The sequence below is a fragment of the Camelus bactrianus genome, chromosome 29 (genome assembly GCF_048773025.1).
Source record: "Camelus bactrianus isolate YW-2024 breed Bactrian camel chromosome 29, ASM4877302v1, whole genome shotgun sequence".
Classification (NCBI taxonomy): domain Eukaryota; kingdom Metazoa; phylum Chordata; class Mammalia; order Artiodactyla; family Camelidae; genus Camelus; species Camelus bactrianus.
The window spans coordinates 4,442,286-4,466,186 of NC_133567.1; the positions used below are offsets into that span (position 1 = coordinate 4,442,286).

The window sequence follows — 23,901 nt, forward strand, 5'->3', positions numbered from 1 at the left end:
TTGGGGCTCAGGGAGGGACCACGTGGGTGGGTCAGGATGACCAGCTGCCCTGATGGGGTCCTGGTCGGACCATCTGCATGCTCTCCAGCCGCCAGCCCAAGCCTCACGTCCAGGAACCTGGTGGGAATCCGGACAACCGCGTCCCGCGGCGGTGGGGGTGGCCTTGTACCTTTTCCCCACAAGCCTCGCTCTCCCCTCCCAGCCGTGAGAAAGCACTGTTTCCGAACAAGACCCCACAGATTTACCCTCTTGGTAAAGGAAGAGAGATCAAGGAAGTTGCTGTATTTTCACTCCCTGGCCTCGTTCGTTTTGATGGTGACAGGGGAGCCAGGTTTCAAACCCACACAGGGAAGATGAATGAGGAGGTGCGTTCGTGTCGGGGGTCCAGGTCCGGCTGGACTTGGAAGGGGCTCAGCCCTCTGCTCCTGCACCTGGGGTTTCCCCTGCTTTGAATTAGGATAATTGAATGACATCCAGTTAGACGGAGAGTGCGGATGCGTTTGTTAATCAGTTGAAAAAATTCCATTTATAACAGTGTATTATCCGTGGGTCGACAACTGAGGCTGTGCTTTGTCTTAAAGCCTAATCTGTTGTCTGCTCTTCCTTTTGAAAATGTGTCTTCTCATCTGAGTTTCCATCACACTGGGCTGCGACTGCCCGAGCTCTCTGAGTTCTAGAAGGGTGCTGCCTGCTTTCCGCTGACTCTCCTTGTCCTCTGCCTGTTCTGAGGTTCTGGACACCCTCAAGCCTCTGATACCCAGGCTTACTGATCTTAACTATAGTTTGCTTAAATGTACTTTATTAAATTTAGATTCTTTGAAAGTGGATACTTTGGTGCAAGCAAAACCAGGCACGGAGATATCTGAGGTTCTGGGCGGAGACCCTGAAGGCTGGGATTCTGGTTTCTCACTTGGCCACGTGCACGGGGCTGGCCCTCCGGCGTCACTGTGCGTCACTGTCTTGTCTGTAAAGTAAGGAAGTTGGACTAGTGAACTGGTAGGAACTCAGCAGGGGTAAGAATCCGATGGCGGGTTGGCTGGAACCCAGATCGCTGGCCCCAGAGGGTCTGATTCAGTAGATCTGGGGCCGGGGGATCTGGGAACTGGCGTTTCTACCCGCTTCCCAGGAGAGGCTGAGGCTGCTGATCTAAATGACCTGTTAAGTCTGCTGCAGTTTAGCCTTTTTGATGCTGGGCTCTTCCGTCCAGCGTCAGATGGGACTTGTACCATTAGTAGATGTTGTCACCGCCGACCTCTGCTCTGAACGCTTACAGACAAATTCTGTCATCACTCATTACTGCAGCTGCAGCCTCTGCCAGTCTCCCCACCCAGGGTCCTGCTCCTCTGCTCCAACAGCTCACCTCACTCACTTAAGAAACCATCAGCCTGTCAGCATCTCCAGGGGCCGGTCACGCCCACGCACAGCGGGTGCCGTTCTGGGCGGGCGGGGCATGGGGTCCTCACTTTCACTGCACGGTCTGAAGCCAGGACTCTCGGGGTTTCTCGGCCAAGGGTACTTCTCCAAGAGCAAGCTGTTAAACAGTCCTGTTTTCTCATTTAAAAACAGTGCTTCTCGGGCTAAATTTTCTATTTCTTCTGGACTTTGTCAGATTACTTTGAGTGATTTTGGGAGATTCATGCCTGATTTTCAAACATGATACCACTCTGGAAGGGTGTGTGCAAAGTGTAGATCCCAGAGCAGTGCAGACATGGGTTTACATCAGAGGGCAGCGGGTGTAGACGGTTACACTGGAACAGTTGTTCTGGGCGGGTGTCCTATCTGCGATGCTGCCTGAGCACCAGATGTGAAGGAAGATATAAATCCCTCGTCATGTACTGAGAGTCACAATGCCCCACGCCTGAGCGGAGAGCGGGGACTGACCTCTGGCTCTAAACCGGGGACCTGGGGATAGCAACACTGCTTTAGATTGTGCAGAATAATTCAGCGCTGCCTTAGGTGGGATGTGTGTGTGTGTGTGAGACATCAGACAGAAAAATAAAAAATGAGGTTTCTGTTAATTTGAGGTGATGATTGAGGTCAGGGAGGGTTATTCTTTTGAAATTGCTCTTTAAATGTTTTTCTTAAAATCTAGATTGTCATTTTTTTAAAAATTCTTGTTTTTTATTAAAGTGTAGTAGATTTACAATGTTAGTTTCATGTGTATAGCAAAGTGATTCAGTTATACACATACATACATATATATATTTTCTCAGATTCTTTTCCATTACAGCTCATTACAAGAAATTGGATATAGTTCCCTGTGCTGTGTACAGCAGGTCCTTGTTGTTTAACTATTTTATATATAGTAGTTTGTATCTATTAATCCCAAACTCCTAACCTATCCCTCCCCACCCCCTTTCCTCCCTGGTAACCACAGTTTGTTTTCTATGTCCGTGAGTCTATTTCTGATTTGTAAATAAAATTTGTTTTTTTTTAGATTCCACATATAAGTGACATCATATGATATTTATCTTTCTCTGTTTGACTTACTTCACTTAAAATGATGATCTCCAAGTCTACCCATGTTGCTACACATGGCATTATTTCATTCTTTTCCATGGCTGAGTAGTGCGTGTGTGTATGTATACACACAACACGACTTCTTTACCCATTCACCTGTCGGTGGGCATGTAGGTTGCTTCCATGTTATTGTAAACAGTACTGTCGTGAGCACTGGGGTGCATGTATCTTTTTGAGTTATAATTTTCTCTGGACATATGCCCAGGAGTGGGACTGCTGGATCATATGGTAGGTCTATTTTTAGTGTTTTAAGGAATCTCCATACTGTTTTCCATAGTGACTGCACCAATTTACATTCCCATCAACAGGTAAACATTTTTACATGCTGAATGCACCAATAATACTTTGTCAAGCTCATGAAGTTGAGGGAGTGAGGGAAGGGACAGTGACGAGCTGGTGACATGAACTGAGGAAGGAAGGAAAGAAAAGAGTTCCCCAAATACGTGAAATTAACTTCCATTAACCCGAAGGCTGAGCCACTCGGCTCCCCGAGGGGAGGCCCACGCCATATATTTGCACCTCCAGTGTCCCTCTTACAGTATATTCAGCACGTGAAAATGAGCCCAGATGCACAGAATTTGAGCTGGAAGAGATGGATATTTATTTCACCCCGCCTGTTACACAAGTGAGGAGAAGACGGGAGGTCCGGAAAAGGTTAAGGAGTATGTTTGGGATACTTAGTGGCCGAGGCTATAATAAATTCCCCCCTGTTTCCTGATTTGAAGTTCCATGTTTGTCAGATATGACTACAGAAATAAGACAAATTTAAACTAAATAACCTGGGGGAGGGTCGAGCTCAGTGGTAGAGCGCCTGCTTAGCATGCACGAGCTCCTGGGTTCAATGCCCAGTACCTCCATTAAAAAGAAGTTTTAAACACACACATATATATTTATATCTCTACATATAAACTAAATAACTTACTGTATTAGTAGAAGTTCTTTGGGTTTCCATGGAAACCTCCTCAGGCTAGCGTAAGCAGAAAATGGGGGATTGTTGGAAGGAAGCTGAGGTAAGCACCAAATTGCCCGGTTGAAGGCAGGGCGGAGCAAGCAGGACTGCAGAGGGGAGAGCTGGGGTGCTCTGGGGACAGCGGTGGCCCCGTGTCTCCTGCAGGCGTTGCCGTGCCGGCCCAGTCCCCTGTCCACTCCGTCCCTGATCCGCAAGGCTGTCCCCTCCACGGGGCCGTTCCCCGGGCACATCCCCGCACAGGCCTTGCTGCCCCCCAGCCCGCCCCCACCCCGTTACCCTGCTTGTCTTCACCCATCCACCACCTGGAGTTCCTATCGCTACTTGTTTACCTGTAGAGAGTTTTAACTGCGGGCACCAGGCTTCACCCCAGGGGCCGCCGCGCAGCTGGCCTGGGGTAGAGCCGGGCCCAGGTCGTTCCCTCAGAAGCTCCACGTTGTTTCCATGTGCAGCGGAGGCTGAGAACTGGGGCCTGATCCGTGGCTAGAACACATACAGGATGTGCTGCTCCAACTGGCGCAGCTGAATTAAGGTGTGGGAAGGATGCAGGAAGGCTTATGCAGGGACCACCAGGCAGTGGTGGGTCACTGCAGTGATGCTGACGCGAGCCCCCCAGGGTGGGTGCTTGCATGGTGCCCTGGGTGGATGATCTCAGGACGCCCCTACAGTGGTCCTGTGGGGAGCGGGCAGTGGCCTCATTTTCCAGGTGAGCCACCTGAGGATGAAGGCATTAAGTGTTACTTCCCAAGGTCAACCAGCAGCTTGGGATTCCAGCTCAGCCCGTGCCTACCGTCCTCTGGTTCTGAGGGGACACCCCGTTCCCTTGTGGGGCCGCACGGGGGCGGGGGCGAGGCCCCCCGCCCATCTGGAGGTGAAGGCCAGGGGAGGTGATGGCATGGGGAGGGCATACATCCCTGACAGGGAGGGCCTGGCGTGTCTGCATGTGTTACGAAGGGAGAGCACGTTTTTAGCAAAAATAGTAAGTGAGAAAAGAGGATGTCAGTGGCTGTGAGCAAAGCAGAACTTGCTGGGCGTTACGGGCTAAAGACGGAACTGAGAAGAGGGCCAGGGTGTGAGCTTCTGAACCCAAAAGCAGTTCAGCGGGAAGTGGAGAAAGAAATAGAGGCCGGGAGGAAAGACACTTTGATCTTTGTGTTTTTAGGGAATGGAGATCGAACGCAGTGTTCGCACTTTCGGCGTTTCTGGTGAGAAGAGGAGACAGAAATATGAATGATCGGCGAACATAGTACTTTTCATAAAAATAGCAGCAGGACAGGCTTCCCCAAGGAGACGAGGAAGGCTCCTGTGTCGGGGTGATTGGGAAACGAGGCGCCTTCCCCCCGGGGGGACGGACCACGGTACTGCGGGCGCTTGAGGGAAGAGTCCGTCATCCTGCTGGGGTTGGACCATTAGGCAAATTGAGCTTCCTGGTTTCAGAAAGAGAAAACACACCCAAAAGAGAAAAACCCCGGGCCCGGGAGAACGAGGAACTTCCTCCTCCCGCGGCTGCTTGAAAGGCCGACGGTGTCCACCCGGAGTCCCTCTCGGGCCTGCGTGGGGCTGGCGGAGGCGCGTCCCCGAGGCGCAGGGGGCGCGGGAGGGACCGGCCGGTTCGCGTCGCTCCCTCCGCTGCGTGGAGGCAGCTTCGCCTCGCGTGCGAACCCGGGCGGCAGACCCGTCCTGTGTGCTGCCCCCTTCCTCCTTCTTCTCCTTTGTCCTTCACTCTGACGAGCCTTGAGGCCCGAGATAGAGTTCTTCACGCCTTTACTCTCTTGGTGGCCAAATCAGAGAAAAAACCCAAAGCCAGCTGAGCAAGAGGTGGCTGCAAATCCAGAACTCATTTTCCTGCCAGATGTGTGGGTGGGGGCTGGAAATACAGCGACAGGACCGAGCGGATCAGCGTGAGCTGGGGAAGGGCCCGGAGCCTGGCGCGTCCGTCCCGGGGAGGCGGGCGGGGGGCGAGGGCGGCGCCGGGGCCGGGCGCCCGAGGGGCCTGCGCGGCTGTGCGGGGCTCCACGCTCTCAGCGGCTCCGCAGCGACTCTTCCTGAACAGTTTTGTTTGTGCAGAGGTCACAGGAGCCTCTCCTCACTTGCGCACGATAATGTCACTGTGATCTGAAGCTCCCTGTTTTGGGAGGCCAGGGAGGGAAAATGGGGAGCAATGTATTGTTCACTTTTTCGGGGGTGGAGCCTTTAACATACGCTATTTCACTTAACCCTCCCCATAACCCTTGAAGGAGGAGTTCTATCCACATTTTACCGATGAGTAGAAAAATTTAAGCCAGTAACTTGCTGATGTCTGTATGGCTATTAATACACACAGGAACCAGGCTGGACCCAAATCTCCTCATCCTGAAGCCCTTGGCTGCTTCATTTCGGGGAAATTATTTGTAAGTAGAGATTTCAGCCCCAATTCTTTGATCACAGGCTCTCAGGGAAGGGGGACCTCATGCTAGTTGTCACGGTCTAGACAGACCTGAGATGAAATTAATTGGGGAACTAACATTTATTGATTATCTATTATAAACCAGATAGACTGTGGTTAATAAATGCAGTGGGATATGTGTACACAATTGTTTCTGACTGCAGACTGCAGTTCATGGGGTTTCCAAGTTCCACTTTAATTCAGTGATGGCATGTTGCGGTGACTTGGTCACCAGGCAGTGGGCCTGTGTGTGTCTCCGTGGTGGAAGCGGTGGCCATACAAAGAGGCAGAACAGACAGTATCTGCCCTCAAGAAGTTTACAGTCTAGTCGAGGAGCGAGCCACCCACATTCACAAGAGGTGGTGCAGAGTTACAGAATGACATAAAGCAGGACTATCAGAGAGGTCCTGGGAATTGTGGTTAAGTCCTACATCGATTACAGGAGAGAATTAAAAAAAAAACAATAGAAAAGATCAGTAAAACTAAAAGCTGGTTCTTGGAAAAGATAAACAAAGTTGATAAACCTTTAGCAGACACAACAAGAAAAAAAGGGAGAGGGCCCAAATTAATAAAATTAGAAATGAAAAAGGAGAAGTGACAACTGACATCACAGAAATACAAGGATTGTGAGAGACCACTATGAGCAACTGTACGCCAGCAAAAAGGACAACCTAGAAGAGATGGACAATTTCTTAGAAAGGTACAATTTGCCAAGACGGAACCAGGAAGCCAGGAAGAAGTAGACAATATGAACAGGCCAATTACCAAACTGAAATTGAATCAGTAATTTTAAAACTCCCAACAAACAAAAGCCCAGGACCAGATGCTTCACAGGTGAATTCCACCAGACATTTAGAGAAGAGTTAACACCTATCCTTCTGAAACTGTTCCGAATTGATGGTGGAGAGAAGTCAGCCTGATTCACACCGAATCTCGCTTTGGAGGGTTGGTGGGATTTGCCCAAATGGGGAAGGCAGGATGGTGTCACCATGGCAACACACACAGATGTCTGTCCTGGATGCATGCTGTGGTGAGATGATGATGTGATGAGAAAGACTGATGCCAGAGGGTCAGAGGCGACCACAACCCCCCAGAATAGTTATACCCAAAGCGGATCTTTCAGTAATTACTATCCTGGAGAGTTCAGTAGAGAGTTCTCAACAGGAGAAAACCATCAGAATACACTGTTCGTGTGGTCCAGCTCCCCTCCACCCCGCCTTCCACCTAGAAACCCAGCATGGCTCTGCTGTGAACACAGCAGGGCTTGACCGAGAGCTGCCCAAAGAATGGAGTGTGACATGCAGGTCACCAAGAGGACAGAGCTTTTGAGCCTGGGTGACTAGGATGGGGAGGGGAAAGAAAATGAGAAATTTTTACCCAGAGAAACGGCAATTCAACAGAATATCCGTCACACTGTTTAAGTGATTTACCATTTTCCTAAACGGATTGGGGACCTCCTCCAGGGCATCAGTCCTTCCTGAGAATCGAGGTTTCCCCTGATGGCAGTGCCAGCTGCGTGGGAGGCGGACCCGTGGGTCCCAGGCCGCAGCCCCGCACCCTCCCGCACGCCCCCACCTCCTGCGCGCCCCTCGGGGGCCCCACCCTCCGCTCCAGCTGACAGCACCCACCTGCTCTGTCCTCCCCGCTGTCCGCTGCTGCTTGCTCTTCAAAGTTACCGGCTCACCGGTTCCCAAACATTCTTGCTTCACAGCCCCCTGACTGTCTTGGTCATTTTTTCACGGCAATCCTACAGCAGAAGCAGCACCATTGACCCGGGAGTTAGGTCCAAACAACTTTTAGGCATTTGTTGCAACAACTGAGTACCATGTGAAATAATAATACTTGGAAAGCAAAAAATAACACTTTTCTGTTGTTCTCAGAGGAACACAAGTATGCGCTAATGGGATGTCTACACCTGTGCCACGTGGCTCCTCAGCTCTTGGGATCGGATTTGGACACCACCCTCCTCACTTTCTGTTCGATGTTGACCTTCATGTGCTAGTTGTTCTTTAATCAAAGCAACCACGGAAGGCCTGATTTCCCACGGATGTGAGGTTGGTGCAAGGAATCCAGCACCAGCTGATGTAGATATGAGGCTGCCTCGAGCCAGCAGTCCTCACAGTGTCATACAAATGTCATTGTGCCTCCCGTGAAAATGTGAGGTCTCCCCAGGTCCCCCTGTGAGTTCGCTGTTGGCGCCCTGGGGTGCCTTGGCACACAGTTTGGGGACCATGGTGCTTGATGGGTCTCTGCCATCTCTTGCTCTCCTCCTGCAGCTTAAGACACCTCTTAGCCACTTGTGTCTTAAGAAAGTGGCTTGGGACCCAGCCATGGCCTCCAGTCTCCTCTTCACTTTTAAACGCCTGGAATCAGTTTAAAGGGACAGCCTCCTCCATCCACATCCAGTGTCTTCCATCCCACTGGAGAAGCCACAACTTTGTCTTCAAGCTTGGTCCAAAGAATGGTTTCCAGTTCTCACTCTTCTTTTGTGTTGGAAGTCTTGGCCCTGTGATGTGTGGTCTTCCAGGGCGGAGTTATTACCTGGCTTTTGACCGACATGCTTCACCGCAAGCTGGTGGGGGGCCGGGCCTGGGGAAGGAGTGCTTTCTCTGCCTTTGTGTCCTTGAATACAGTCAACTCCAGCGCACCCCGTGGGGAGGAGTGCAATGCTTATCCCACTGCATTGGAGGAAACTGAGGCTGCCTCTGACGTCAGGGCAGCCGGACAGGAACAGCACCTCCAGGCTGCTTGTCTCCCAGTTCATGGGGCCTCGATGAGGCTGAGCTGCGTGGGGGTGACCAGTGTCCATAAGTGGTTCACTGTGTTTGATTTTTAATTTAACGACTGTATTTTTTATAAAAGTAAAACAAGGTAGCTTGTTGTGGGTATTTTGGCAGTGGAGAGGGAGGAAAATTAAAACCAGAGAAGGATGAAAGTGTCTTTATTTTCATTTTGATGCAATTTGATTTGAATAATCCTTTCCAAACTTTTTTCTACATCTGTCATCGTAATGTAGATAAAATTTGTGTCTTACTTTGCTCGAAAATTACATTATAAACATTTTTTATTTAGTCAGAGTTCTTTCAGCCATCTTGAAAATTAATTCTCCCTTTCCAGGTGACACTTGCACATAATTTCAAAACCAAAACAACTGAAAAGCTTTAACATAAGACATCAGACTCCTACCCTCCTTCCTCACATGCCCCGTCCAGTTTCGCTCATGAGATCCAGCCTCTTTCTTATCGTCAATTTCGACGCTCCACAGTCGTCCCTTGAAGGGTACCAGATAGTCCTCCTTTTACTTAATTGACTTACCGAACTATTGGTCGACAGTGGTGATTTTGTAGGATTACTAATTTCTGATAAAATGCTGTTCGCTGTGCAACTATCTGTGTGTACTCAGGGCTGCCTTATCAGATGGTCTTTGCCTTTTGCCATTTCCGCGTCTAACTCAGTCGTATCTTTCATTTATTGTAAATAACTGCAGGCATGTTGTTAGGAATACAACTTTATTATTAAACATTCACGGAGCTTCCACCTCTTACCAGTTATCTTCCCCAGCTAAAAATGTAGACGTTTGGGAACTCAGCCAAGAAGATTTCATGAAATTCTGTTGTATTTTACATCACGATGATTTTTTTTAACATTTTTTATTGATTTATAATCATTTTACAATGTTGTGTCAAATTCCAGTGTTCAGCACAATTTTTCAGTTATTCATGGACATATACACACTCATTGTCACGTTTTTTTCTCTGTGAGTGATCATAACATTTTGTGTATATTTCCCTGTGCTATACAGTGTAGTCTATTCTACAATTTTGAAATCCCAGTCTATTCCTTCCCACCCTCCACCCCCTTGGTAACCACAAGTCTGTATTCTCTGTCTGTGAGTCTATTTCTGTCCTTTATTTACGCTTTGTTTTTGTTTGTTTGTTTGTTTTTGTGTTTGTTTGTTTTTGTTTTTGTTTTTTAGATTCCACATATGAGCGATCTCATATGGTATTTTTCTTTCTCTTTCTGGCTTACTTCACTTAGAATGACATTCTCCAGGAACATCCATGTTGCTGCAAATGGCATTATGTTGTCGGTTTTTATGGCTGAGTAGTATTCCATTGTATAAATATACCGCATCTTCTTTATCCAGTCACCTGTTGATGGACATTTAGGCTGTTTCCATGTTTTGGCTATTGTAAATAGTGCTGCTAATCACGATGATTAAGGCAGAGCAGGTAACAGTCTACCCTTGATAATTGTAAAGAACATTGGGTGTTAAGAAGGAGCATGTTACGGGGACATACGCAACTTTTCTCAGCAGGAACCTTTTAAGGCAACGGTCTTCCCCAAACTGAGGATCCGTTTTCTGAAATACTGACTCAAAAGTATGTGACTCGAGGCCTGTTCTGACACAATATACTTAAAAAAATAGATTTTATTTTTTAGGGCAGTTTTAGGCTTACAGAAAAAGTGAGGGGAAAGTACGGAGGGTTTCCCATGCAGCGCTCACCACCCCCTTGGTTTCCCCTAATTATTAGCATCTTACATATTGTGGTACATTTGTGACAATTGGTGACAATTGTATTAATACATTATTATTAACGAAAGTCCACAGTTTCCATCGGGGGTCACTCTTGGTGCTGTACATTCTGTGGGTTTTGACAAATGTCTGATGACCTGTATCCACCATGACGGTGTCATCCAGAGTAGTTCACAGCCCTGAAAGTCCCCTGTGCTCCACCACTGACCTTTTAACTGTTTCCCTAGTTTTGCTTTTCCCAGAATGTCATTTAGTTGGAGTCATACAGTATGTGGCTTTTCCATACTGGCTTCTTTCATTTAGCAACGTGCATTTAAGTTTCTCCTTCTTTCTCTGGCGTGATAGCTTGTTTCTTTTTATTGGTAAACAGGATGGACCGCAGTTTGTTTCTCCAGTCACCTCCTGTAGGATGTCTTGGTTGCTTCCAAGTTGCGGCAGTTATGAATAGAGCTGCGATCCACATCCATGAGCAGGTTTTGGTGTGAGCTTAAGTTTTCAGTTCATTTGGGTAAATACCAGGTAGTAGAAAGACAGACTCCTATGTTAAGAGTGGATTTAGTTTTGTGAGAAATCACCAAGCTGTCTTGCAAAGTGGCCGTGCCGTTTTTCTTTCATTCAATCCCCAGCTGTGAATGAAAGTGCCTCGTGTCCTACGTCGGCAGCGTTTGGCGACGTCAGTGTGCTGGATTTCCATCACTCTGAGCGGTGTTTTCACCTGCAGTTCCCTCACTACCTGTGACGTGGAGCCTCTTCCACGGGCTCCCCTGCTGTCTCTTCTCTTCTCTGGTGACGAGTCTGTTCAGAGCTCATGCTCAGTTTTTGATTGGGTTGTTTGTCTTTGAATTATTGATCTTTAAGAGTTCTTTGTGTATCTGGGATGCCAGTCCTTTATTTATGTTTTGAAAAGATTTTCTCCCAGGCTGTGGCTTCTGTTTTCATTTTCTTAACAGTGACTTTCGCAGAGCAGAAGTTTTTAATTTTAGTGAAATCCAGTTGGTCAGTTTTTTCCTTCATGGATCATGCTTTGGGTTTTGTATCTAAAAATCATCGCCCAAAGCCAAGGTCATCTAAAGTTTCTCCTGTATTACCTTCTGGGTTTTTTTTTTTTTTATATTTTTGCATTTACCCATTTTGAGTTAATTTTTTTAAAATTGAGGTATCATTGATGACACAATTTTTGTAAAAGATGGAAGATCTGGGTCTAGATTACTTTTTTTTTTTCTTTTTTTTTTTGCATTTCGATGTCTAGTTGTTCCAGTACCTCTTGTTGACACGACTGTCATTTCTCCATTGAATTGCTTTTGCTCCTTTGTGAAAGATCAGCTGACTACTTCTGGGCGCTCTTGTTCTGTTCACTATACTTTTAAATGTGTTTTTTTGTTACCGTCAATGCAAATAAAATCTATTAGTAACTAATCTTGGTTTGACTTCTTTGAGCCTCCTCATAAGAGGGGGCAGGTCGATTAGATCATTCTTACTGTTTCTTCTAGCTTTATCTCATGAGACTAGCTTATTATGTATTTAAGTATAGAATCAGGGCGATAGCTTTCTCATAAAAAGTTTCTGGGTCTCCAGAATAGAATTGCATAGAAAAGAAACTATGGTTACCAAAGGGGAAAAAGGTGGGAGGGAAGGGATAAATTAGGAGTTTGGGATTAAAAGATATATACCACTATATATAAAATAGATAAACAAGGTCCTACTGTAGAGCACAGGGAACTAGATTCAATCATTTGTAATAACCTATAATGGAAAAGAATCTGAAAAAGAATGTATACATATGTGTATGCATAACTGAATCACTCTGCTGTACACCAGAAACTAACACAGTATTATACATCAGCCATACTTCAGTTTTAAAAAAAAAAAATTAAAAGGAAATTTTCTGAGTCTCGTCCAGCAAACACCAGGTCTGTGTGTGTCTTTGGGAGCCTGTGTCTGTGTGTACAACCCAAGCGCAGGCATCAGCGGGACAAGGTTTCTGGCTGTGCCCTTCACATTTTATAATGGAATAGTAAACCCCTCCTCCCTGATGAGTAACAAAGCATGTAACAGAAAATATCGATACTTAAGATCATTTCCTACCATGCAGCGTTCATCAGGAGACACTTGGCAACGTCTGGAGACATTCTGGTCGTCACACCTGGCGATGGGGAAAGGGGCGGCGGATGTTCCTAGCATCTTGTAGGTAGAAGGCAAGGATTATGCCAGCTACCCACAGTGCACCAGACAGGCCCCATGACAAATAATGTTTTATGGCTCAAAATGTCAAGAGTGCTGAGGCTGAGAAAGCCCGCTGTAGCGAAGCAGGTTGATTTACATCCATGGGCATTTTTCCCCTTTGCTTTAGCCTCTGGAAAACCTAAACTTTTGGCGACTTGTCGTCTACGTCCAAGAATTGTGCAGAAATGTCTAGTGGGATATATAACCTTTAGCTTCTCAGCTGTCTTGGGAGAAGTTCCATTTTTCTCGATTTCATCATAACTTTTAGTCCGTTAATCTATTGATGTAAACCTGACTTAACTCTTAGAGTAGAATATAAATATGTAACTTTACGTGTTTCTAAGTCAAGGTGGCTGGTTCGTGGATCCTAAAAATTCGAGGCTAGAAACAAAGTGGATGTTTCATACACTTCCTGGCCGGTTGTACGTACAGAATTCAGACTCTGCTTTGACTTAACCCTTCTGGTCCTTTCAGTGACACGTTCCCCCATGACACGTAGGTTTCCATGAGCTCATCTTGTTTTCACAGTGTTCCCTTTTATTGGCAAGAGAAACAAAACCAAAAAACCCCCAGTTGTCTCAGCAATGCCCCATGTCTTCCTCTGTGAGAAATTGCTCAACTAAGAGTTATGCAAATGGGGATCAGCTCTGCTCCGGGCATAAATTGTCCCCGGGAAGGTCACATGTCTTCGGTGTACCTGCTGTCCTCAGACGGTCAGGACCCTGGCCTTCTCTCTTACAGCCTAGCCCCAGCTTCACTCCAGCCTCACCAGCCCCTTCCCTGCCGCTCACCCCATGCCTGCCTTGGATCCGGGCACGGCCGTCCAGCTTGCTTGGAGTTGAGGAGAAGGGGGCCTGTAGGTATCAGCTGACCCCGCCTCTTGTGTTTACATGGGGACCTGAGTGCTTGTCGCCTCCTGGGGCAGCCAGCAGGCCCTTGCCGTCCCTCCAGCGCGCACTCGGGTGCCTCTCCTGCACCTTGAGCCTTTCTCCTGATGTCTGATAAAAATCTTTGTGATTGACACTTCATTTCCTATCTTGTTTAGTTTGCATTCTTTTTTTATTGAAGTAGAGTCAGTTTACAATGCTGTGTCAGTTTCTGGTGCACAGCATCATGTTTCAGTCACACGTATACATACATATATTCGTTTTCATGTTCTATTTCATTTCCTATTAATCTTAGCAAAGACTACAGCCTCCAGCTGCATCCTCTCCATATTATTTACTCCCACGGGTGATCTGGGTTTGAAGGGCCTTTGGCCATGGGTTCAAGTTCTCTTGTTTTAAAATTTTCATCCATTTTTGTACAAGTTTATATATGTGTGTGTTTTACATTTATATATATATCGTAGAGACACACTGTATATGTGTGGGTGTATAAACTTATGTATAATTTAGGCAAAATGAAAAACATCTTTTAAAATTTTAGAGTGAGGGTGATTAAACACCTGACCTAAGATCCTTTGAACTTTGGGTGGGGTGTGTGGGTGTGTGTACACGTACATATATATACATCTGTGAATAAGAAATTACATATATATGTATACGATAAGAAGATGAAAAAGGCAAAACCAGAAACACCTGCAGTCCCGCCCCCTGCGGACGAGCACTGTGACATTTTAGGGCATTTCTTCCTGGATTTTTTCCTTCCTGTCTGTATCTTTTCCCCTCAGAAAAGTGGTGTCAGGCTGTATGTATTGTTTTTAAACTTAAATATATTGTGAATATCTTTTCATATCAATAAATACACATGTGCAACATTTTAATGACAACTAGGATTTTTTTGTGTTGAGGTATCCCATTCTAGATCAATTTTACAAAAGTCAGCTGCCTGAAGGCTAATTTGATGAATTTTTCAAATGTTCCAATTTACCATAAGATGTGTTTCTTTTAAGTACTTGAATCTTGTTTTTTCTTTTTTTTTTATTTCTGTTTTTAAAGAACTTTGTGCGTTTTTAATGTTCTCCTGCTAGTTCATCAAATGGCATATCAACTCTGAGGGTCCTGCAGTGAAAAAACTTAAAAATTAAGTTTACATGTAAGTTTCGAGGCATCAGAAAGAAGTTGGAAATGATAAAACATTCCCCACACATACGCCACGCTAAAACTCTGATTCTAGGGAGAAATCAGGGGGTGTCGACCTGTCAGCTGTTTGCAAAATCATTTGACATGAAAGGATAGAACAGCCCTGAGATGTGGAAGGGAAGTGAGGGTGTATAGAGGAATTTCTAGAAAGAAGCAGAAGACTGGAGCCTCACACGTAACCCAAAACACTACGTCACTAAGGTCAAAGAATTTTTAGAAAATAGCTTGAAATCCTAAAAACATAAGGATGAATGAAGTTAGGAAATGAACTAGGAAACTAAGAAACTACCATGTCTCATTGCACTTAAGCTACTAATTACTGTTTTTAAAATTACATTCATAAATATTTTAATTTTAGTCTCTAAAAGGTAAAGAATCTTGTTTTCGACATAAATTTAATACCGTTATTAAACAAAAATAAGTCCTTAGCATCATCAAATATTCAATAAATTATCAAATTTCTCCAATTATCTCATATTCTTAATAATTAGGCTACTAATTACTGTTAACTAAGGCTAACATAGTCCTAAGAAGACACAACAATTCTTAGCTTCTGAAAATAGAACGTTCCTTACAAAGTATCACAGAAATCTTCAAAAGCTTTTTAAAGCAATTACCTCTGGTAAGAAGTGTCACAGCTTTAAGCTGTTAAAAGCTACTCTAACTGATACTAATATATCATAAGCTGAAGCTGCTGGAGCATCCCGTCTAGTACGCAATTGTATAAACCTCACAAATAGTTAAAAGATGCACATTTGGTAAATTGATCATCTTGTAAAATGAAAATCCCCAGAGAACCGGCGTTGGGTGAAATGGATTTTGAGAGCTGGTCTACATTTATTTAACCAGTGGCCTATTATTTGGCAAGCAAGTCTGTTTCTGATTGTTCGGTATTACGGTCTCACAGCGAGAATCCTTTTCTGAGGAGCTTTGTGTAACTGCTCAGTTATTTTCAGCGTTTATAGCTGGGACTGGTGATGTTGTGTTAAGAAGTGGATACACTTGAAAGGACCTTGACAGGTGTCATCAAGGTAAAGACTGTATCACGTACTCTCTCAGGCCAAGTCCGGTGATTTCATTCGATGGTGAGGACATCAGAGGGCAGAAACGAGAGTGCGTTTGTCCGTAATCACAGGACTGTCCGCGCTGGACCCAGCAGCCAGGCGTCCTTCTTCCTAACTTCTCTGCTCTCTTCAGGCAAGAACCAGATGTCTCCTCCACTTTCTCTGTGCTGGACGCCAAACCTCCAGGTGTTTGAACCTCATCTCCTCTGAAATCCTCTTGTGCTTCTTTTCTGGACTCACTCGAATAAATGTAGTGACTGAAACTGTACTGGTTTGTTAAAGTTCCGATATGCGCAGTCGGTCCGCTGCGTTTACGCATCGCTGTCTCAGAGCATCTCTTTATCAGGTTTGCACCACGTTTTTATGCTCACTGGCTAACCCCTGGGTCTTCCCGCAGCTGTGCCTTTGTCTCAAAGCACAAAATAAAGAAACGGTTTCAAATCAGATAAAGACATCAGCAAACACAAGGTCAATTAAAACGTATCAGATTTTGATCATAAAGGCATAAAGAAAAAGTAACGAAGAGGGAAAAAGCCATACTGCATGGCATCTGTCTCTTTAGGGGGGGGTCATTTTTCTTAATTAATTTTTTATGGTCCACTTCATGTACGTACCATAAGTTCACCCTTTTAAGGGGTACAGTTTGGTGGGTTTTAGTCTGTTCACGAGGCTGTAAAGCCATCACCACTGTCTAATTCGGGAGCCAACGCATTTTGTGCATAGTAGGCCTGTAGAATTTACACACTGCAATTCAGCTGTGCAACAACAACAACAAAAAAGAAAACAAGAAAAAGAAGACTTCGCATTCTCTACATCTTCTCTCTTCAGAGCTCTGAATAGCAGCAGGTGGGAAAACAGCCTTCCGTCTGCCAACAGGGTTCAAGTCTTTTCCAGCTTAAATAGTCTCTTTTCCATCCTGATTCCATTTCTTTACGGTAAGAGCTTGGTCCTTCACGTTTCTCCTGCTCCTTTCCAAGCTGTAGGTAGATACAGGGTTTCTCCTGTGCTGCTTGGGGAGAAAGAAGCCACAGACTCTTTCCACGTTCTTAGAAAGTCCTGCTGACGCAGGGCTGGCGCTGGCTGATGTCAGGGGTTCTATACTAGCCCTCTGCCCACCCCGAGAGCAAATGGATCACATCGGGACTCTCAGAAACGTCTGGATCCCCTTAAAACCTTCTGCAGACGGAGTGAGCGGAGCCTCCGGCATTGGGTGTTGACACCCACTTCCCTTCCTGCTCCAGCCCGTGTGAGACCCAGAGCAGAGGGGAGCCTCCTTCAGGCTGGGGGAGGGGACGAGGCCCTGTAATGATAAACATGTTCTTGAAGCCACTTCCCACCCCACCTCCCACCCAGTTGGTTCTTCATAGGAAAAGAGGGTAGAGGGTGGCAGGCCCTGTGGACACTGGTTCTGTCCCAGCCTTAGTCTTTCTAAGGAGCCTTCAGGCTCCTCTCTCTCACTTCTTGTAAACCAGAAAGTACTTCTTTTAGATACAGGTACCCCAATGTTCACAGCAGCACTATTTACAATAGCCAAGATATGGAAGCAACCTAAATGCCCATGAATAGGTGACTGGGTAAAGAAGATGTGTATACACACACACACACATATACACACAATGGAATACTACTCAGCCATAAAAAAGAGTGAAGTAATGCCTTTGCAGCAACATGGAGGGACCCAGAGATGATCATACCAAGTGAAGTAAGTCAGACAGAGAAAGACAAATATGTGCTATCACTTACATGCAGAATCTAAAAAAATGGCACAAATGAACTTATTTACAAACCAGAAATAGATGCACAGACATAGAAAACAAACTATGGTTACCAAAGGGGAAAGGAGGGAGGGGTAAATTAGGAGTCTGGGCTTAACACGTACATACTCTACTGTATATAAATATATACACAACAAAGACCTACTGTAGAGCACAGGGAGCTATATCCAATATTTTGTAATGACCTATAATGAAAAAAAAACCTGAAAAAGAATATATATATTTATATATCTGAATCCCTTTGCTGTACACCTGACACTAACACAGCACTGTAAATCAATTATACTTCAATAAAAAACCTTTTTCTAAAGTACTTCTTTTAAATCGCATGCCCCTTCCTTCTGGGGGGAGCCCAATGTGACCTTAGTCACAGACTGGCGGTGACACCCACACCCAGGGAGCAGCCTCGTGGTCCAAGTCGTCCACGACTTGCACTTGATCTGGAACCCAGAGGAAACCTGGGAGCCAGGGATTGCCAGGTACCACAGTGACAGGCACCGTTGCTGGGTCATATGGTGTTTTGACCTTGGGCGGACCTTATATCAGAAGCTGGTCAAGTAAGAAAGCCAGGCTCTGGAGCCAGACGGACCAGGGTCACCGGCTTTCCAACCATGACAACAGTGGCTTTCGGGTGATTTTATCGAGGAAACGTATCGAGAATGATTGAAAATGATTACCATTGTGTGTAAGGAAAAAAATCTAAGCTGCCTAAGGAAAGAGGGTTTTTTCAATTCTCTCTCTTGCAAAAGGAATTTAGGAAAATTGACCAAAGACAAGACAACAAGTTGGAACTGGTGGCGCTGGTGGTGGAGCGTGGCCCTGGTGTTGTCTCCTCTGCTGCCGTCCCGAGGATGCTAGTGAAGCTTTTCCCACTCCTCTTCTCTCTGGAAGGTAGTTTGGAGGAGACATCGCGACTCCTGTAGATTCTGCTTCTCTGGAAAAGTCTCTAAAGTCTCGTTCTAGAAAGTAAAGCAAGAAGGAGAACGCTCGAAGGATGTCTGAAAGGCTTCTGTTTGGGGGGGCCAAGTCCATCTCTTGAGATACATAACTGGGCCCAGACTGCACACAGGACACTGTTTTAGGGACACATCCTATGAATTGACCCTTGAACCAAACAGCCTACTTTTGAAGGTCGAGACCACTTTTGTTTGGGATCCTTACCACCCTCTCCATGTCCTTGGGGCGCCCTTTCTCTTTCTATGGCTCCCTAATTCAGAAAACTTTTGGAGATGAGCTCACAGCACAGACACAAGGCCTTGGGTGGATAGAATTGCAGCTTTGAGGCCAAAGGGCCAAGTTCTACTTTGACAGGAACTTTGATCACTGGGCACAGGTCCTTTTCAGGGGGTGTTGACCGCGTCTGTACCGAGCCAGGCACAAAGCGGGCAATTCCATGTTCTTTTTTCTCCCACGCTCCATCCCTCTCCCACCCCAGAGACGTTTCTGGCTACTCCAGAATGACGCGTGATGTTGCGTGACGTTGCGAGGTCAGGCAAGGGAAGGGCGGAGCCAGGAGGAAGACCTCAGAGCTCCCGGTGAGCCTCTGGACGAGAAACGCCCTTGTTGCTGGGGAAACTCAGTGCAGATGTATGCACTCAGCTTGGGAAGTTGTGGCGAAGTGGAAAAAATGTTTTTAGCTTCTTTTTGGCTGCCGGGATAAAGGCAGAAAATGCGTAAATTGTCATAAAAACAAAATGCGGTAGCAACAGTTCTTTTGTAGCGCTATGTAAAGGCAAGAAATTTAGGGTTTAAATTCTAGTAACCGTGTTTTAAACTGTTAAGATCTAGGAGTGTGTGAAGTCACTGCTAAAACATGGATTAAGATTCCCTAGGGGGAAGTGGCATCCAATTTCCTGTTTTTGTTTTCTTTAAACTCTGAGAAGATCTTAAATTGGTGATTTTAAAGTCTTTATGTAGCCCAGAAGGAGGTGAATTTGTAAGACTTTAGATTGAAATAGATATGATGGAATATTTTTTAAGCTTGTGCAACTTATGACAGCAAACAAAATATTAACCAAATTTATGTCATACAAATGCGAACTCAGGAACTTTTTCATCGCTTTCATCGCACAGTGTCTTCTCTTCCTTCATCACAGAGTACTGCGTGCGTTTACCTTCAGGTCATCATGTTAATGCAAGTGCACAGCAGAGCGACATGCCATCTAAGGTGCCTTGACCGAAAGAGGGGAGAGGGGACACTATGTCCATTTAGACCATCCAAGTGGCCCATGACAGCCAAGGTGAGATGGAGAAGTACCCCTGCCGCTCGCTCTTTGGGGTGAGCTGGGGTTTCCTTGTGCATCTCATCATGGGAATGTTTCTCTCCCAGTGTTGGAAGGAAATCTGGTATTCGGGCCACGCTGATTTATGTATTTAACAAACATGTATCTGGCTCTCCCGGGGTCCCGTTTTAAGTATACTTGTAAGTACTTTATAAGTGTTAACTAATTTAATGCACCTAACCCTCGTAACAACCTAAGGAGCTAGATGGATTTGTCTCCATTGTTCAGAAGGAAACTGAAGCACAGAGAGATTAGGCAACTTGTTCAGGATCACACAGTTAAATAATTGAGGGACGGGACCCAGGATTTGAGTTTTATAATTCAACTCCACAGTTCTTACTCTGGGATATTTTGCAAATTGTAATATCTTCCTTTAGAAATTTTAAAAGAAAATTTCTATATAGGATCTTGCAAAAGGGGAGGATATAGTTTGGTGGTAGAGTGTGTGTTTAGCATGCACAAATTCCTGGGTTAAATCCCCAGTAATCACACTAAAATAAATAAATAAACCTAGTTACTTCCCCACACCAAAAAAATTAAGAAATAAGAAATGAATTTGCAGGCTAAGTAAAGCTCCCATTCTGGAAACTCTGAAACTTCAAAAACAAAGTGCATCTATATAGGATCTTGCCCCTTACAAGTGGATTTTAGAACCTGACCAACATGGTGGTGGGTATCCTTTTAGACTCTTTTCTGTGCACATTAAATATATATGGATACATGTGTGATTATATAAATTAATTGACATATATATATATATATATATATAAATTTTTTCAATCAGTAGTGATTAATGGTCAGGAACATCCAAATTATAAACATCTCTTTTTTCACCCACCTTTCTCTCCTAATGTGAGGGACTACCCCTGTTGATGGACATCTAGAATGTCCTTGTCTGTAATGTAAAGAACTCTAACGTGAACACTCTTGTGCCCGGTGCCAGGGTATTTAGAAAACAAATCCTCTACAAGTTCTCAGCATAAAAACAACCCCAAACCCCCCTAACTATGTGAGGTGATGGATGGGTTAGCTAACTGTGTGGAGGTAATCGTGTCACAATACATGCATATATCAAATCATCGCGCTGTGCACCTTAAACTTATGCAGTGGTATATGTCAGTCATATCTCAGCAAAGCTGGAGGGGAAGAAGAGAAAACATCCCCAGAAGGGGAATTCCAGGTGAACAGCTGCCTCTTTGCCGAGCAGATGGATAACTGGAGGGCGCTGTTTGGTCTCACCAGAGACAGCAGGGAGATAAACGAGGGGGCTTTTATTCCAGAGTCTGTTTGCTGTTGTTGTTGTTGTTTTTAAGGATTTTAGTTTCTAAGGCCCTTAAATGAGGATGAGCCATCCCTAATGGTATCTGTCCCAGTGAAGGAAACTTTTGGAGAGAAAAGTCACCTGCTCCCATTTTCTGGATATGCTGGTGGATGCCCCTTTGGGTTGCCGAGCTGTCTGCGTGTCTTAGTCCGTCTGGTTGAGCTTATGTGATGAACACCCCAGAGTTGTATTTGCATGGGAGACCCTCAGGTATCATTATGATTAACCCAAAGTAGAATGTGCCTTCATTTACTGTAAAAAAAAAGGAAGGCATTGCCATCTACGTCATCGATGGCACTTCATGTAAATCCCATCATAAGAAACTAGAATTCTTACGCCGGGGCTGCCCTTTCCAGTGAGGACCCAGGCCAGCTTCCGCTTCCCCTGGTGAGTGTGCTGTGACGCAGGCTGCCCTCTGGCTCTTCCTGGCAGGAAGCCCGCTGCAGCAAATCCAGTGCCCACTGTGACCACGGCCAGTCATTTAATCTCTCCCAGCCTCAGTTTGTGCCTCTGTAAAGTGAGGTTTCTTTGAGGATTAAATGAAATGATCAGAAAATTACATACGTTTAATTGAAAAATACTAAGGTGTAAATCATGGTAAAGCCTTGCTCCTACCACTGGCAAACTTGTGACCATGTTCTCAGTGTTTGTTGAGGGTGCCTTGTGTTTTGTGCTTTTCTGGTACCTTCGCACCACGTAAAAAATTGAGGACCCGGTGTGAGCTGCTGTTGTTTATCCCATGACACAAGGAGATGCTCTCTGAGCTTCCTTGCTGGGGTGTCTGAACTGCAGGGCCCCAAACTCAAAGCTCAGTGCCAGTGGGTGTCATCAGGCAGGGCGGCTCCACCAGAGCCACGGTAACTCCATATGGGGCGCCTCCGTTTTTCTCTACAGTGTGTACATTTGGTTCTCAATTATCCATGGTGATGCAGGAGGGGAAATCATGAAATACGAATAAATGATAATCTGCGGATTATACCACCCCTCAACACATCCACCTGCTTTGTATTTTCATCCTCTGTCTTCTTTCCCACGGCCACTGCCCTCAGACGGTCTCCATCACCCCTTCAGAGGTCTGGGTCACCGATTCCTTGCTTTATGCCTGTTAACTAACACCCACAAAGTGCCTTTCTGATCTCATCTCCTGCCTACGCGCGCACACACACACACACACACACACACTCCAAAGGGGTTTCTAATATTTTGAAAAAATTTTTGCATAAAGTTGTACATACTATCCTCTTACTCTCCCCTCCAACTTTTTATTTTGAAAATTTCAAATCTACAAGAAAAAAAGAGTATCTTCATCTAGATTCACTCATTTTAAAAGTATTTTGCCACATTTGTCCTCACCTCCCCCCCTTCTCTTTTTCATCTTGGTGGAAGTGTTGCAAGCTGCAGACACCATGAGCCTGCGTCCTTGCACACCTCACGTGCAACTCCTTAGATGTGGACATTCTCCGGCGTGGCCGCAAAACCATTGTCATGCCTGTAAAACACACAACCCCCATGTTCACACATGTTCAGATTTCCCCCAGTGATCCCAGCCTCGTGTCCTCCCCGCTCCCCCTCCCGGCCCCACCGAGGATTCATTCAAGGTTCACACACCGTCTGTCTCTCAGTAAAGAATGATTCTGCCTCTTTCCCCTGCCCTGTACTTTTTGAAGTGTCCAGGCTTTAGGCACATCCTGGATTTGTCTGATCCTTTTGTTCCCCTAGCCTCTGTGTTTTCTAGAAACTAGAAGTTAGTTCTGGAGGTCTCTGTCTCTCCGTCTCTTCTAGAACAACAACGGCTGGGGCAGGGGGCGTCTCTTTTCCTTTTCCTCGCCCAGCCGGAGAGGGGTCCGGATGAGCTTGTAGCAGCCCCCAGTGCAGCAGCCAGAGCGCTCGGTCCATTCATCCTCCGCATGAGCACTCTCGGAGCACCTGCTCCGAGCAGGCGCTGTTTGCGGCGCTGGGCACATCGCAGGGAGGAAGCCGGCTGTGCGCCGGGCGGGTCGGCTTCGGTTCCGCTGGGGAGCCGACCTTAAATAAACTCGTGTAGCAGAATGCCGGCCATAATAAGAAGGATGGGCCTAAAGTGTGAGGATTGGGCAGAGGGATGACCTTTTCCATAGCATGGTTAGCGAAGACCTGTCTGGGAGGCAACATTGTTGTCCAGATCTGGAAAACAGGCAGAGCTGGAAAGTGCCAGAGCCCGCGGGGTACGGGGTCTGCCCAGGGCCGGCGCGCGTGCGCGGTGGGGAAGGGCGCTCTCGCAGGCCTGGCGCGCGCGTCCCGGGGACCCTGCGGGGCCCTCCCCTGGGGCTCGGGGCCGCCCTTCCCCCTGCCGCGTTCCGCCGGTCGTGCAGCACCGTTTTAATGTCGGTGAGTTAAGTACAGCTTTTTTGGAGGGTGGGGTTAGAATTGGTCAAAAAGAACTCGCCTGTTTATTCACAGATCAACAAGAAAACTCATCTCCATTTCAGAAACTTTAGCATGCGGGGGAAAAAAAAGTGCTGTTTTGAGTCAAAGAAGCACTTGCTTCCCCTTTATTTTGGGAACTACAGCTCGCTAGTTTCTGAAAGAGGTGTGCCCGTCCTTAGAGGCTTCCTAGGCAACCAATGAAATGATAAACAAGGTGAAGGGCGCGGACCTCGTGGAAGCCCTCAGGACCAAACGCAGGGTGAGCTGGGGCGACAATGCAGGGAGGATGACAGTCAG

The 23,901-nt window shown here is 46.1% G+C and overlaps 1 protein-coding gene across 5 annotated transcripts in view; it reads left to right on the forward strand.

Moving 5' to 3' along the window:
- LYN (LYN proto-oncogene, Src family tyrosine kinase) overlaps positions 1 to 23,901 on the forward strand; it is a 105,842-nt gene that overhangs the window by 25,241 nt on the left and 56,700 nt on the right. The window lies entirely within an intron of this gene.